The sequence below is a fragment of the Dipodomys spectabilis genome, unplaced genomic scaffold, assembly GCF_019054845.1.
Source record: "Dipodomys spectabilis isolate Male_0828 unplaced genomic scaffold, ASM1905484v1 ptg000316l, whole genome shotgun sequence".
Taxonomy (NCBI): Eukaryota; Metazoa; Chordata; class Mammalia; order Rodentia; family Heteromyidae; genus Dipodomys; species Dipodomys spectabilis.
The window spans coordinates 364734-379187 of record NW_024870993.1 but is presented as its reverse complement, the minus strand read 5'-3'; positions in this window follow the sequence as shown (position 1 = coordinate 379187).

Below are 14454 nucleotides of genomic sequence, written 5' to 3'. Positions count from 1 at the left end.
CTATAAAATTAGACAGCATGTTTTCACGAGTCTGATTGATTTTATTTTTGAAGCATTAAAATAATATTATTATTTACAGGAATGCAATAATTTCAGGACACTGGTTGATTTCATTAATAGTGTAAGGATGAAAACAATAACATTAATTACATGGACGCATAATAAATACCCAAGAATTGGTAGGAATGTAGTCTATATAACTAAATAATGTATAGACATCTCTGGCACTCTATAAAGATACATATTTATTAGTGTACTGTAATCTGCATGTCAATCTGTTTATATTTTTTTAACTCCTGGGCTCGATCTCAGGTCCTGGGAACAGCCTGTCAGCTCAGTTTGGCCCAGGAGGGCGTGTTCACACTCACCCCTTCATGAATTTGGCCCTGAAGGCCATGAGTTCAGAAACCAGCTCTCTCAAACAATGAATCCTTGAGTAAGAAGCTGATGCTGACACGTTTTCCTTTTCTGTGAATGTCCTGGGTGTCAGGTATGAAGTGGAATACATATGCAGGCCTATATCCTATGTAATCAATGTAACCAATGTTCTATGTGCCATAATAGTCAATAAAATAAATGATCAATACTTAAATAAAACAAAAAAAATAAAATAACTACACTGAATGCAATATGGAGTCATCGTATGTATATAAATATAAATCATATATGTAAATTGTACATGAATAGGTGGGGATCGATTTCAGGCCTAAGGAACAGACTTGAATTTGTTGACTTCAAGGAGACCAGATTCCCCTTCCTACACAGTACAACAGTGTTACCCAGACCATGAGTTCAAATCCCAGTCCTGGCAGAAAAATGGCACCTTTATAGTATGTGAGGCACAATTCTTAGGTATTTCATTATTCCTCCATTTTATGAATGTGATTGTTTAAATGCTTAATAAAGTATTGAATAACATCGATTAGTGTCCTATAATATAATTATGTATAATTTTATCCTAGAATCATTCAAGAACTGCCCATTCAATCATGACATACATCCCATCCCATTTGTATTCATATGGATATGAATGAGTGTCTTAGGATCTCCTGCCATTTGGAGGTGGCAGGACCAGGATTCCAACTGTGGGCTCTAGCTCCCACCATTTAAACCCAAGGATAGGGAACTCACTGGTCTGTCCAAGAACATCAGCAAGACCAATGATTAGGCAGGCACCAGTGGCTCTCAACAGTCCTCCTTGACGTTTACAAGGCTGTGATGGGAGGATCATGTTCAAAGTCACCCTCAGGAGGAAAGTCCTTGAGACCCCTGTCCAACTTCAGTGCCAACAAAGCCAGAAGCCCTGTGGCTCCAGTGGTAGAGGGCCAGCCTTGAGCAAAAGCAGCTCAGAGACTGTGCCCAGATCCTGAGTTCAAGGTTCAGGACTGGCAACAAACAGAAATAAACAAAAATCTGTGCAGCCATCCAGCTAAAGCGGTCTCCCTCTTGTCCCCAACTGAATGGGACAGATTTCCCTGAGAAAATGGCTGGGAGAGCCCCTGTCAACTTGACTCTGCCCATGCTGATTGCATCACACATGTTTCTTTCTGACCAATGGGATACAAGAATGGTGGCAACGCCCACATTCCATGATGCCTGGTAGCACCTGGATTCCCTCTTTTAGTACACCACTACCAGCAGTTAAGGAAGGTAGAGGTGGCTGAGTGTTGAGCAAGAGATTCAAGGTAACTTTAGAGAATAGTAGGAAATTGACATGCCCCGGCCCCCTCACCCCTTCTGTGGTGCTGGATTTCAAATTGCAGCCGGCCTAAGGCCCTGACCTGGTCCCTGCCGCTGGTCCTCTGCTCTGGGCCCATATGTCTGCCATGCCGCCACCATCCTTGCTCGCTCTACCTGGATCAGCTGCCAACAGCATCTCCCAGCAGCACAGGTGAGTGACCGCCCCAACACCATTCCCAACTTGGGTCAGAAACCCCTCTGAGAGCACGATGATTCCCTGCTTGTTTCTTCTCCCTGGCTCTGAGGAGCCACAAGACAGAAAGGTGTTTGTTTCTGAGAAACAAACAATATATGCTCAGGCTGGGCTGAGCTCCGGTGGTCCTCCTATCTGTGACATGTATTCTCCACCAGGCCTGGTCCTCTGTAGTTGGGATGGTAGACATGTAGAGCCATGCTCAGTCATCATTTAGATGGATTATCACAAACTCTTAGTCCATGGCAGCCGATTCTTGACCACAGATAAAGCTCTGGGTAGGGCCACAACCATCAGAACTCAGTTTCTTCACAGGACAGTTGTGAGGAAACAAGGGATTTATATAGAGAGATCTCTGGAACATGGCTAGGCAAAGAGGGAGTGGCCTTCAGGTAGTGTTCTCGACAATTCTGTGAGCATATGACAGGAAGATACCTGGAAAGGGCTCAGGTGGCCCCTGTTATTAATGGGGCAACAGGTGTGGGATTATGAAACAAAACATGGCTCTCTTTCATCATTACCCTATCCCCATGAGGAAGGGTATCCTTCACTGTGTTGAGTTTTGCAACTGGGGCAAACAAGGCATGGAGATGCTGGGTGACCTACTTATGACCTCAAGTTCACAGGAAGCTAGGCCTGACTTCTATACCATGCTTCCTAGTTAAATGGATGCTATTCAGTCCCCTTTTTGTAGTAGGAAGTCCACTTCTTGTCAGTCATGGGGCTTGAACTCTAGGTCTGGGCGCTATTCAGGAGCTCCTCAGCTCAAGGCTAGCGCTCTACCACTTGAGCCCACAGCACCACTTCCAGTTTTCTGGCGGATCTTTGGAGATAAGAGTCTCACAGACTTTCCTTCCTGGGCTGGCTATGAACAATGATCCTCATTTCTCAGACTCCTGTGTAGTTGGGATTAGAGTTCTTAGCCACCGGCACAGGGCTTAAGTGTACTTCTCACTTTCTTTCTCCCTCTCTCTCACATGAACTGGTTGAATGTGTGCTGGAGGAGGTGGCTCATTGTCTCCATGTGGCTAGAACCCATGGTGGCCCTCTCATTCTGGAGGTGGGCTGTGGGTCAGGAGCTGTCTCGCTCAGCCTGTTGAAACAGCTCCATGACATAAGCCCCTCTGTACCCTAGCTAGACCATGACGGTTATTCATTTTCCATCCAGCTTTATTGGACTTCTCATATTGTATTGTTTTCTACATCATTTTCTAGCACCTGGCCAAAATTATGATACATAGTTACAGAATCAAAATGTAGTGCCTTCTTAAGCAATTCATTTAGGGTTCTGGGAATGTGGCTTCATGGTACGGTGATTGCCTAGCATGCATGAAACCCTGGGTTCAATTCCCCAGTACCACATAAACAGAAAAACACTGGAAGCGGTGCTGTGCCTCAAGTGGTAGAGCGCTAGTCTTGAGGAAAAAAAAAAGCTCAGGAATAATGCCCTAGCCCTGAGTTTAAGCCCCTGGACTGGCAATAAAACAAAAGTATTCAAATATTTTTTCATTCATGTGACTGTTTCTAATATATTTATAAGATGATTTCTTTGTTGCTTTGTATGTCCCCCTGACAGGATATAACCTCTGCTTTCACTGTATTTAATGTTAGTATAATTTGTGGAGGGGAATGGAAAAAAACAAATCATTTAAATAGGGATACAGGTGGACCCATTGCAAAAACGAGAAATACAAGTCGTTATGTTCAAAAACGAACTTTACAATTTTGGCGGGGGGGGGGGGCGGGGTAGATGGGGGGGATGTTAAGGGATAGGAAGGGGAAACAAAGGAGGAGGCAACAATACTTGTTAAGAAATGTACTCATTATCTTGCCCATGTAATTTTAACTCCTCTGTACAGTATTTTCACAATTAAAAAAACCTTTTAGTTAGTAAATGTAAAATAAAGAAACCATACTTTGAATATATAATTGCTCCTTCCATACTGACACCTGACAATAGTCCCTTATTCATGTACTTTACTTATAATAATATACTCTGTTGAAAAAAAAGTTTTGGTCATTAGGTCAAAGCAACTAATGCCAGGAATGTGCTTAGATGTCAGGTGAAGATTAATTCTGGAAATTCAAAGATTCCAGGATTTTGTGTGGTTACTGCTAATCACAGAGAGAAGGATAGTCTAAGTGACATTTGGAAATCTTTTTGGTCAATCATGGTACCACTTTTGACAGAATAGAAGGAATAACTTGATGGAAGGAATAAATGATAGTAACTACGGTGTACCAGAAACTGTTCTAGAGAACCATTTTTTTTTATTGAAGAACTAGTTATCAACTAAGCTTATTCCTCATTGCCTTTAGCATTCTAAATCTCTTAGGCTAGTTCTTAATATCTGTGTAATAAATGTATCTCCTTCTATGCTGTTCTTTCCTACTCAATCTCCTTGGCTTTCTAAAAATCTCAGTCTTTCTATTTTTCTCTATGAACATTTCCTGATGCTAAATACACCTATACAGATGGCAGTGGATGCTAATGTAAGGGTCCCATGAGTCATTAATGTAACAACATGGAAAAGGAAGACATATTTATTGCTACCTCAATTTTTCTGAAAAGCTGACATGTCATCATTTGGTTCAAATTTCCATGCTTTGTCTACATAGTGTCATTCAGTGCACATAAAGACATATATGAGCCAGGTGCTGATGGTTCACGCCTGTAATCCTAGCTACTCAGGAGGTTGAGACCAGAGGATTGTGGTTCAAAACCAGCCTGGTCAGGAAAGTCTATGAGACCCTTATCTTCAATTAACAACCACAATCCCAGAAGTGGTGCTGGACCTAAAGTTGTAGAGTGCTCAACTTGAGTTGAAGAGCTGAGGAACAGTGCCCAGGATCAGAGTTCAATCCCCACGACCAACAAAAAAAGTGAAATGTGACTTTAAGCTTCCACAAAAGGAATGACAACTTCAATAATCTTCCCAAGCAGAAAAAATAATTCCAAAATGATTCAGTGTACCTACTTTTGCTGAATTATTTAAGTTATGGCTTTTTTGATGGACATAGTCTCTTCTTTTAAAAATTGTCAAATATTAGCTTTACAATAAATTTCATCTAATATTTCTCATTTCAAAAGAGAAGTCTTTACAGTTGATATCACATAGCTTTCTTACTATCTTAGTTCAAAGTCAACCCAGGCAGAAGAGTCTGTCAAACTCTTATCTCTAATTAAACACCCAAAATCCAGAAGTGGAGTTTTGGCTCAACAGTAGAGTATTGGCTTTGGAGGCAGGTGGGCAGAAAAGGCAACTGTTCAATGACAGGGTCCAGCCTCTGGGTTCAAGCCCCACAACCAGCACAAACTAAACAAACAAGCAAACAAAAGCAACACAGATATTTCTTTGGGACCCTCCTTAAAAGAGTACTCCTTTAAGAGAAGAGGCTCCTTTTGCTGATCATACTCACTGGATCCTGCTTTTTGGAATCCTTATTGCTAAGGAGAACTCAGGACCAGACTAAGGAATTGATAACTGACTCCTGCAACAAGAGGATCAATCTCAGGAGTGAAATATCCACACATAAGGCACTTTAAAACTTCTATGTCTTTGTTTCTTTGCAGTAGAACACTTTTAAAGCAACGCTATTTCTTTTTGTTCTATGCTGGCCTTCAAATAACACATTATTTCTTTTTGTAATAATCAACTAAAGTTTACAGAAAAGTTTTATATGAGTAAAGAACACACTCGAAAAAGTCAGGGACAGAGTTTCCTTCAAGCCTTGGGATTGTTTTCTTGTACAGTAAAAAGGAAAACACATATTAACTTGAACTTTGTCATTCCTCTATGTTCCATTCCTCTCCTGGGATCAGTTTCCACATCCAGTAACCGTTACTTCCAGTAACAACAAATGGTGCTGCTTGAGGTATAATGAACAGGATTCATTGTAGGGTACAATTGGATTCAACATACTTGTAAATAAATGTAACATACACCATCAGCAGAAGCAGGGACAAGAACCACATGATCATTTATATGGATGTAGAAATAGCTTTTAATAAGCTCCAATACCTCTTTATGATTAAAAGGTCTGAGAAGCTAGGAATGCATGCAACTTTCCTCAATATAATACAGAGTATGCGTATGACAAAGCATGTACCTAACAGTGGACACATGAAGACATTAAAATCTGGAATGAAGTCTAGACTAAAACTCTTCTACACAGCTCTTCAAAAAGCCACTTGAGCCAAATATAAAGTTGTATTTACAGGTGACAGACTCAATTTGAGCCTTCAAATTTGTGGTTATTCTATTGTAAAGTAATATGTTGTTTGTCTAGCATTTATTAGATTTTTATGCATATGTATTTTCACAATGTGCCCCTCAGTTTGAATTAAACCAGATTTTGAAAACTCAAAAAATATTAAAATAAAAGCTGGACTGAGACAAGGATGTCCACTCTCTATACTACTCTTCCATATAGTAGTGGACATTCTAGCAAGAGCAATAGGCAAGAGAAAAACATAAAGGGGATCCAAATAGGGAAGAAGTAAAATGATCCCTTTGTACAGATGAAATGATCCTGTATTTAAAGACCCTATACCTTCCTTCCTCAAGTTAGTAAAGGTGTTGCTAACCTTTAGCAATGTAGCAAGGGTATTAAACCCACAAGAATCAGTAGTCTTTCTGTGTTACCAACAATGGGAACATCCAGGTTGAAATCCAAAAAACAAGCCTCAAAATCAAATCAAATCTAAACAAAACAAAAACAACAAAACTAGGAATTAATTTAACCAAAAATGTGAAGGACCTCTACTGTGAAAATTTTAAAAATATAAAAAGGGAAATTGAAGGAGATTCAAGGAAATGCAAAATCTTTCAATGCTTTCACAAATAACATTGTGAAAACTGCACTACTGCCTCAAACAATTGACAATGCACTACCCATCAAAATCCCAACAATATTCTTCAATGCAATAGAGAAAGCAATCCAAATTTAATATGAAATTACAGAATTACAGATGAAAAAGTAGGCTTAGAAATGAACTCATGGGCCTATAGTCATCTTACACACACACACACACACACACACACACACACACACACACACACACACACACACACAAACACACAATGGAATTCTATTCACCCATTAGAAGGGATGACTTTTCACCAGTCTTAAGGAAAATGAAGGGCTTGGGAAAATTATACTAAGAGAAAGGAATGCAGACTCAGAAAAATACAGGTTTCATGGATTCATTCATTTATGGTAGCTAGAAGGTGCCTACAAATCTGCAAGACAGATTCTACCTCTTCCCAGTTAGAATGGCCATTATCAAGAAAAATAATAATAGCAAATGCTGCTGTGGGTGTAGCCCATTGGGAACCTCCCTGGGCTGGCTTTGAACCATGATCCTCAGATCTCAGCCTCCTGAGTAGTTAGGATTACAGGCGTGAGCCACCAGCACCTGGCTCCAATTGGGAACTCTATTACACTGTTGGTGGGAAGTTAAACTTGTTCAACCCCTCTGGAATACAGTATGGAGTTTCCTCAAAAGACTAAACATAGATCTCTCTTGTAACCCTTTAATTCCCCTCATGGGCAGTAATCCAATAAATAAACAAGCTCCCATACAAGCATAACCATGTTCAGGGCCCAGGCCCAGAGTTCAAGGACTGGAAAAAAATGTTACCACTGCTGGTATTTGATCCTGAAAATATGTACTTTTTGACATAAGGTAACAAATCATTCTATTTGCAGTAGCTAGGACAGGATTTAAATGTTGTGGGTGATAAAATGGCTTCTTTGTTGAATGTTAGGAAAAGATGTAGGCAGTCCAACAAAATGGAGATTTTTTTTTGGTGTTGGTCGAGGGGCTTTAAGTCTGGGCTCTTCAACTCAAGGTCAGTGCTCTTCATCTTGAGCCACGGTACCACTCCTGCTTTTCTGGTGTTTAAATGGAGATAAGAGGCTCAGGGGCTTTCCTGCCAGGCCGGCTTTGAAAAGCAGTCCTCAGTTCTCAGCTTCCTGAGTAGCTAGGATTACAGCCGTGAGCCTCTGGCACCAGGCTAAAAATGGGAGATTTTTATAAAAGAAAATCCCCCTCTTCATATATGTCTAAAGCTCAGATATCACTATTAGAACACATCACCCTCAACTCATTTCATCAGACATTTGTAAATTTTCTCTTTTCCTTCATGTGGGAATACTGCAGTAAATATCAACTCAGCTGTGGGACTGGATCAATTGTTTGGTAATTGCTAGCACCTAAATCAGAAACTGTTACATCAAAACAAATGAAACCCTCATTTGGAATGTTTTTTTCTCTTTTTATTACAAATCTGTGCTTGATTCCTTCCTAATGTGATATTGGACCTCGTAACAGAGTGATGACATTTTCTTTCTCTTCAGCAATTGGCCTTCTCCTACATGTGGTCAAATATTTAAGAATGCAAAGATTTCCATTGATAATTCATTAAGCTGACCTCTAAGAGAGTGCACTTTTCTGGAAGTTGGTCTGCTGTTTTGTTCTTATATGCACAGGCTTTCTAAGATTTATTTGCTCTACAAGGAATTGTATTTTCCAATCTTCGTGTGACCAATTTTAGTCTCTCTGATCAGTATTTTGATCCTCTCTCTGAAGTCTCATTTCAGTCTGCCTCATAAAAATATGTTCGTTATCAGCTAAATGACTCTCAGCTTCTGTATTTTGCCTGACTTCATGTAGGCTGTGATAGTTGCCCTGAGTGGCTGTGCCTACTGGAGTTTTGTTTTGTTTTGTTTTTAGAGGTCTAGGATTACTATTCAAGGTAGTAGCTTCTCTGGGCACCATTGATCCCCAGGCCTAGAGTCAATGGGTTTTTCTCCTAAAGATACAAAGAACAGCTGAATAAATTCCTGTTTTAATTGTCTCAAAATGAGGCAATCGGGCATCCTTGCAAAGCCATGGATAATCCAATGTAACCACTTACAAAAAATGGTCTATCAAGATGGCTTTTCAAGGTTGACTGGCAAAAATGTTCATTTACAAGTCACCACCATAAAACAGATCACATCCCTGGGAGGAGACTTTTGGAAGGAAGGTACCCCTTCCTTCCTTCTCTTATGATAGACCAAACCATAATATTCTGCAGTTGTGGTCAGACTTGAGCACATTTTCCCTAGAATATTCTGTAGTGTAAAAGAGGAACAACTATCAAAATAAAGGTGAAAATACTTGTCCACTACACACTGATTTATCTTTTTTATATCTGTTGTTATTTTCTTTACTTCAAACATATGGATAATTTAAACTTGGGATTAGACAAGTGGCAAAATATTAATATAATAAACATTCAGTTTACTTTTATATATCCAATATAATACACTTAACCCTTTATGGAAAATTAAATCCAATTGTAGAAACAATGGCAGAAATATAAAATAATCCTCAATATGTATAATCAAGCACCCATACACCATCAACTATCTACTCAGAAATTCAGTCTCTCTATAAATATTTATTTGGTAGAAAACAATAAAAATTTAATTAATGAATGTGACTTTTAAGTATCATCTGAAACACTCCTCATATATATAATTGTATATAATTTTATAGATGTTACCTAGGTAGGAATTTAACATGCATGTAGAAATCAAATTTCCACAATTTAAGCTAGATGAGAGGAGTCAAACTCTGATGTACTGTGTGGTGTGAATATTACCACAGTGCTGAACCCTTCCATCTAATACCAAGTCATGTGCAATAATTTATTATTTGATGTTAAGATGAGTGCTAAGTGTAGAACACATTTTGAATTATTACATTAATTCACAGAAATGAAACAATATTGATATGTTTTTTTTTAAATTCTAATGCTTCTCAATTGTACAATTCATGAAATATATTATTAAACTTAGTTGCACTTTCTTTTCTATAGCTACTGAAATTAAAATTATATATTAAATATTCAATATTAAGAAATCAATAATAAGTAACCTATTTTTAAAATGATATACTATTAAACTGTGATTTGAAGTGTAGTTCTTATAAGTTGTGAGGTAAAAAGACATTACTAGAATTTTTAGTAATATTTTTTTAACTTATCAGCTTGTTATTTGTTTAATAATTGTGTCATTTTTTTATTCTTGGTCCATGTAATCTCTTCACCTTAATTGTTTAGTTTTCTATTTTATCTCTATTTGTTTACTGATTGTGCATTTTGTTTTCCCTATTTACTGACTGACATGAGGCTGAAAATCTGTATGCAAGTTTATTACTTCTTATGTTAAAGTCAAATTACTGCTCCCCACAGCTGTTTTATTCTTCTTTGTATAGTACAGTATTTCCCCCACTCACATCTCCTGTATTGCTGCTTGCTATCATGTATTTTATGTTTTTTATTTAAATTTTATTGTCAAGTTAATGTACAGAGGGGTTATAGTTTCATAAGTAAGATAATGAATTCATTTCTTTTATAACTTGTTATCCTTTCCCCTATTTTTCTCCCTCTTCCATCCCAATGCCCCCCCCAAGACTATTTCCAACGTATTGTCTTGTGAGTAACACTGTTCCATTATATTGTTTAAATCATTTTCTGTTTACACTTAAGACTATATAAATAAATTTAGTTAGACCTTTTACAAGGCTATATGTATTTTATTTATTTTTCGTTCATGGTTCTTTCCAAAGCCTGCGTGTCTAATTTTTCTAGGTTTCTTTCAGTCTCATGTAGTTCAGATTTCAAACTGAAGTATAAATGGAAAGAACCAAAAAAACAATAGAGTTCCTCTCATCTGATGATTTCTCTACAAAAATGAGGAAAGAGTTCAATCTTCTAAGGACCTTTGATTGGCTATCAAAAAGAATTCATTCCTCTAGGTCTTCCCTATTTTTGCAATTTAACTTAAATGATGTAAAACACAATATACTACTCAGAGACTTTTACATTTTCATCAGTTTTGCACATTTTCATATGTACTTAACCTCAGTCTACAACATTCCTTCATTATTCTGTCCCTGATGTTTTTATACTCCCAACACATAATAAAACCAGTTTGATTTACAGCATGGGAAGCTATCCACCTGGCTGCCTTTGAAGCAGAGCATGGTCAATAGAGAACATTCCTTCTGGTTTCTCGTTACATGTAAAGGCTTTTGTAATGCTTATTGCATTCTATTTAGTATTTTAAAAAACTGCTGGCTAGTTTCTGATCACTTGGGTAAATGCCCCAAAGTGGTATTGCTGGATCATAGAGGAGTTCTATGTGGAGTCTTTGGAGGAACCTCCATACTACTTTCCAAAGCAGTTGAACAAGTTTACACTCCCAACAATTATGCATTAAGGTTCCCTTCTGTCCACATCCCCTACAGCCTCTGTTGTTATTAGAGTTCTTGATTATAGCCATTCTAACTGGGGTGATATGGTATCTCAATGTTGTTTTGATTTGCATTTCTTTTATGGCTAGAGAGGTTGAGCTTTTCTTCATGTGTCTATTGGCCATCCTCCTTTCCTCTTCAGAGAAGTTTCTCTTTAAGTCTTTAGCTCACTTATTTATTGGGCAGTTGTTTCTTTGAGGATTTGTTGTTGGGGGATTTAATTTTTTGGGGTTCCAGGTATATTTTAAATATGAGACCCTTGTCCGTTACCAGCACAACTATGTTTACTGCAGCATTATTTCCCATGGCTAAGATATGGAACAAACCCAGATGCTCCTCACTAGATGAAAGGATGAAGAAAATGTGATATATATATATATACACAATGGAATTCTATTCCTCCATCAGAAAGTATGACATTGCCCCATTTGTTAAGAAATGGAAAGACTTGGAAAAAATTATATTAAGTGAATTAAGACAGGTCCAAAAAAACATAGGTCCCATGGTTTCCCTTATTTGCAATAACTAGTATATGTCTGAGTCAAGCAGAAAAAGGTCAGATACATTGATGTTAGGCGAAATGAACCCCAAGATAAGGATTCAATTGTTTTTTTCTTTATTGCAATTGTTTCGAACATTTATAAGATGATTTCTTTGTTGATTTGTATGTCCGTCCCCCATGGTATAACCCATGCTTTCACTGTATTTGATGTTGGTATAAGTTGTGGAGGGGAAGGGAAAAAACAAATTGTTTAAATAGGGATGCAGGTGGATTCATTGCAATAATGAGATGAAACAAGTCCTTATGTCGAAAAACGAACTTTACATCTTTGGTGGGGGGGGTGGTGGGAGGGGGGGTGGGAGGGGGGGTGTGGGGAGATGGGAAGGGATGGAAACAGGAAGCAAAGAAGGAGGCAACAGTGCTTGATAAGAAATATACTCATTATATTGCCCATGTAATTGTAAGCTCATTCCTAGAAGTTTATGTCAAGTATTTCACAAGTTTTATTTCTCTTAATTCTTAAGAAAACATTTGCTATAATTCTAATATTATTACCATTTTAGTGTTAGGAAATATTGTAATTAAAGGCACTAAGTGTATGACGCAAAGACACACAGTGGGGAAGGAAATGAGTCAAAATTTCCAAAAGTCAGCAATAAAAAAATAGGTAAAATCCTCTCCATTCCCTTACACTCTCAATTCAATATTCATGTTGTCCAAGATAGCAATTATTGCCCACGGTAATTGTTTTCTGTCACATTTTGTCTTCAACACGGACTGTATTGGTGACATTGGGTTATGCTCAGAGTTGAGCTCATAAATTGAGGTCTAAAGAGAGACAAATTTCTTCTGTTCCACAGTTCCAGTATACGTTTTAAAAAGTACTAAAACTAGCCGGTAGCTGGTGGCTAACACCTATAATCCTGGCTACAGAGGAAGCTGAGATCTGAGGATTGCGCTTTAAAGCCAGCCCAGGCTGGAAAGTCTGTGATACTCTCATATCCAATAAACCACTAGGAAAGCAGAAGTGGCACTGTGGTTCAAGGGGTAGAGCACTGGCCTTCAGCTGAAAGGCACAGGGACAGCGCCCAAGCCCAGAGTTCAAGCCACATGACCCATAAAAAAAAAGGATTAAAACTTTTACATACTATCACTTACTGCCTTTTAAGAATCCAAAAATGAAATAAATTCACATATAATCACTCCAAAATGCTTTAAAAGCAGGAGATGATAAACAAGCCTTTATGAAGTAAATTTTCTTCTACTTTTTAAATTATTCTGAAAGCCTTGTGATGGTTGGTCACACCTGTAATCCTGTCTACTCGGGTATGTGCTCAGGAACCTGAGATCTGTGGATAACCCTTGGAAGCCAATCAGGACAAAAAATATTCATGAAATTATTTTTTTAAAAAAATTAATGAACTAGCAAAGAGCCAAGAATGGAGATTTAGCTTATATAGTAGCTCATCAATCTAGAGAGGAATGGCCTAGGGAGAACTTGATGCACTGAATTCTAACTCTGAGAACGAAAATGAGCAGGCACGCACATATATACATACATACGTACATACATACATACACACACACATTTATTCAAAATATCTTCATATCAGTGTTTTGCATTAATTTCTTTGTTAATGATATTAAATGGGTAAAATAGGGGAAATATTCTCTTCCATCCAAGAATATTTTTATGTTTTTTTATTGTAAAAGTACTGTACATAGTGGTTACAGTTAATAAAAAAGGTAATGAGTATATTTCCTATCAAACATTGTTACCTCCTCCTTTGTTTTCCCCCACCATCCCTTCCCTCTCACCTCCACAAGTACACTCCCCTCCTCCCACCCCGCCTAAATTGTAAAGTTCGTTTTTCACCATACTGTCTTGTGCATCACATTATTGCAATGGGTCATACTGTATCCTTATTTAAGCATTTTGTTTTTTCCCTTTCCATCCCCAAATTAGAAAAATGTATATAGAAGATGGAGGTGCACCAACATCAGATACAGTGAAAACAGGGGTTTAACTGTGGGGGGCGCACATATAAAAAAATCACATCATACGTTATAAATATATTAGAAACAACAGAAAGAAATAAAAAACCACTTGTGTCCCTATCATGGGGTTCATTTACCTTAACATCATCTTATCTAGTCATATGCACTTGCTTTTGACCTTTTCTTTTTTTTTTAATTGTGAAAATACCATACAGAGGAGTTACAATTACGTGGAAAAGGTAATGTGTACATTTCTTATCAAGCATTGTTGCCTCCTCCTTTTTTTCGCCTTACCATGCCTTCTTTGCTTATCCCAGACATACATTCGCTATTGCAAATAAGGGATACCATAGGACCTATGTTTCTTTTTTTATTGTGAAAATACCATACCGAGGGGTTACAATTACATGGGCGAGTTATTGAGTGCATTTCTTTTTTTTTTTTATTGTGAGAATACTGACAGAGGAGTTACAATTACATGGGCAAGATAACGAGTATATTTCTTTTTTTTTTTTTTTTTAAGCAAACAATATTTTATTAGAATTATATATAATACATAATGATAAATATAAGAAGTGTATTAAGTATAGGATCTTAAAATACCTACATTCAATTTTCAAAACTCAACATTATAATTTAGGTGGTAGGAACATTATATATAATCTATAAAGTAGTACAAATATCAGATTCAAACTATAAAGAACAGGAATT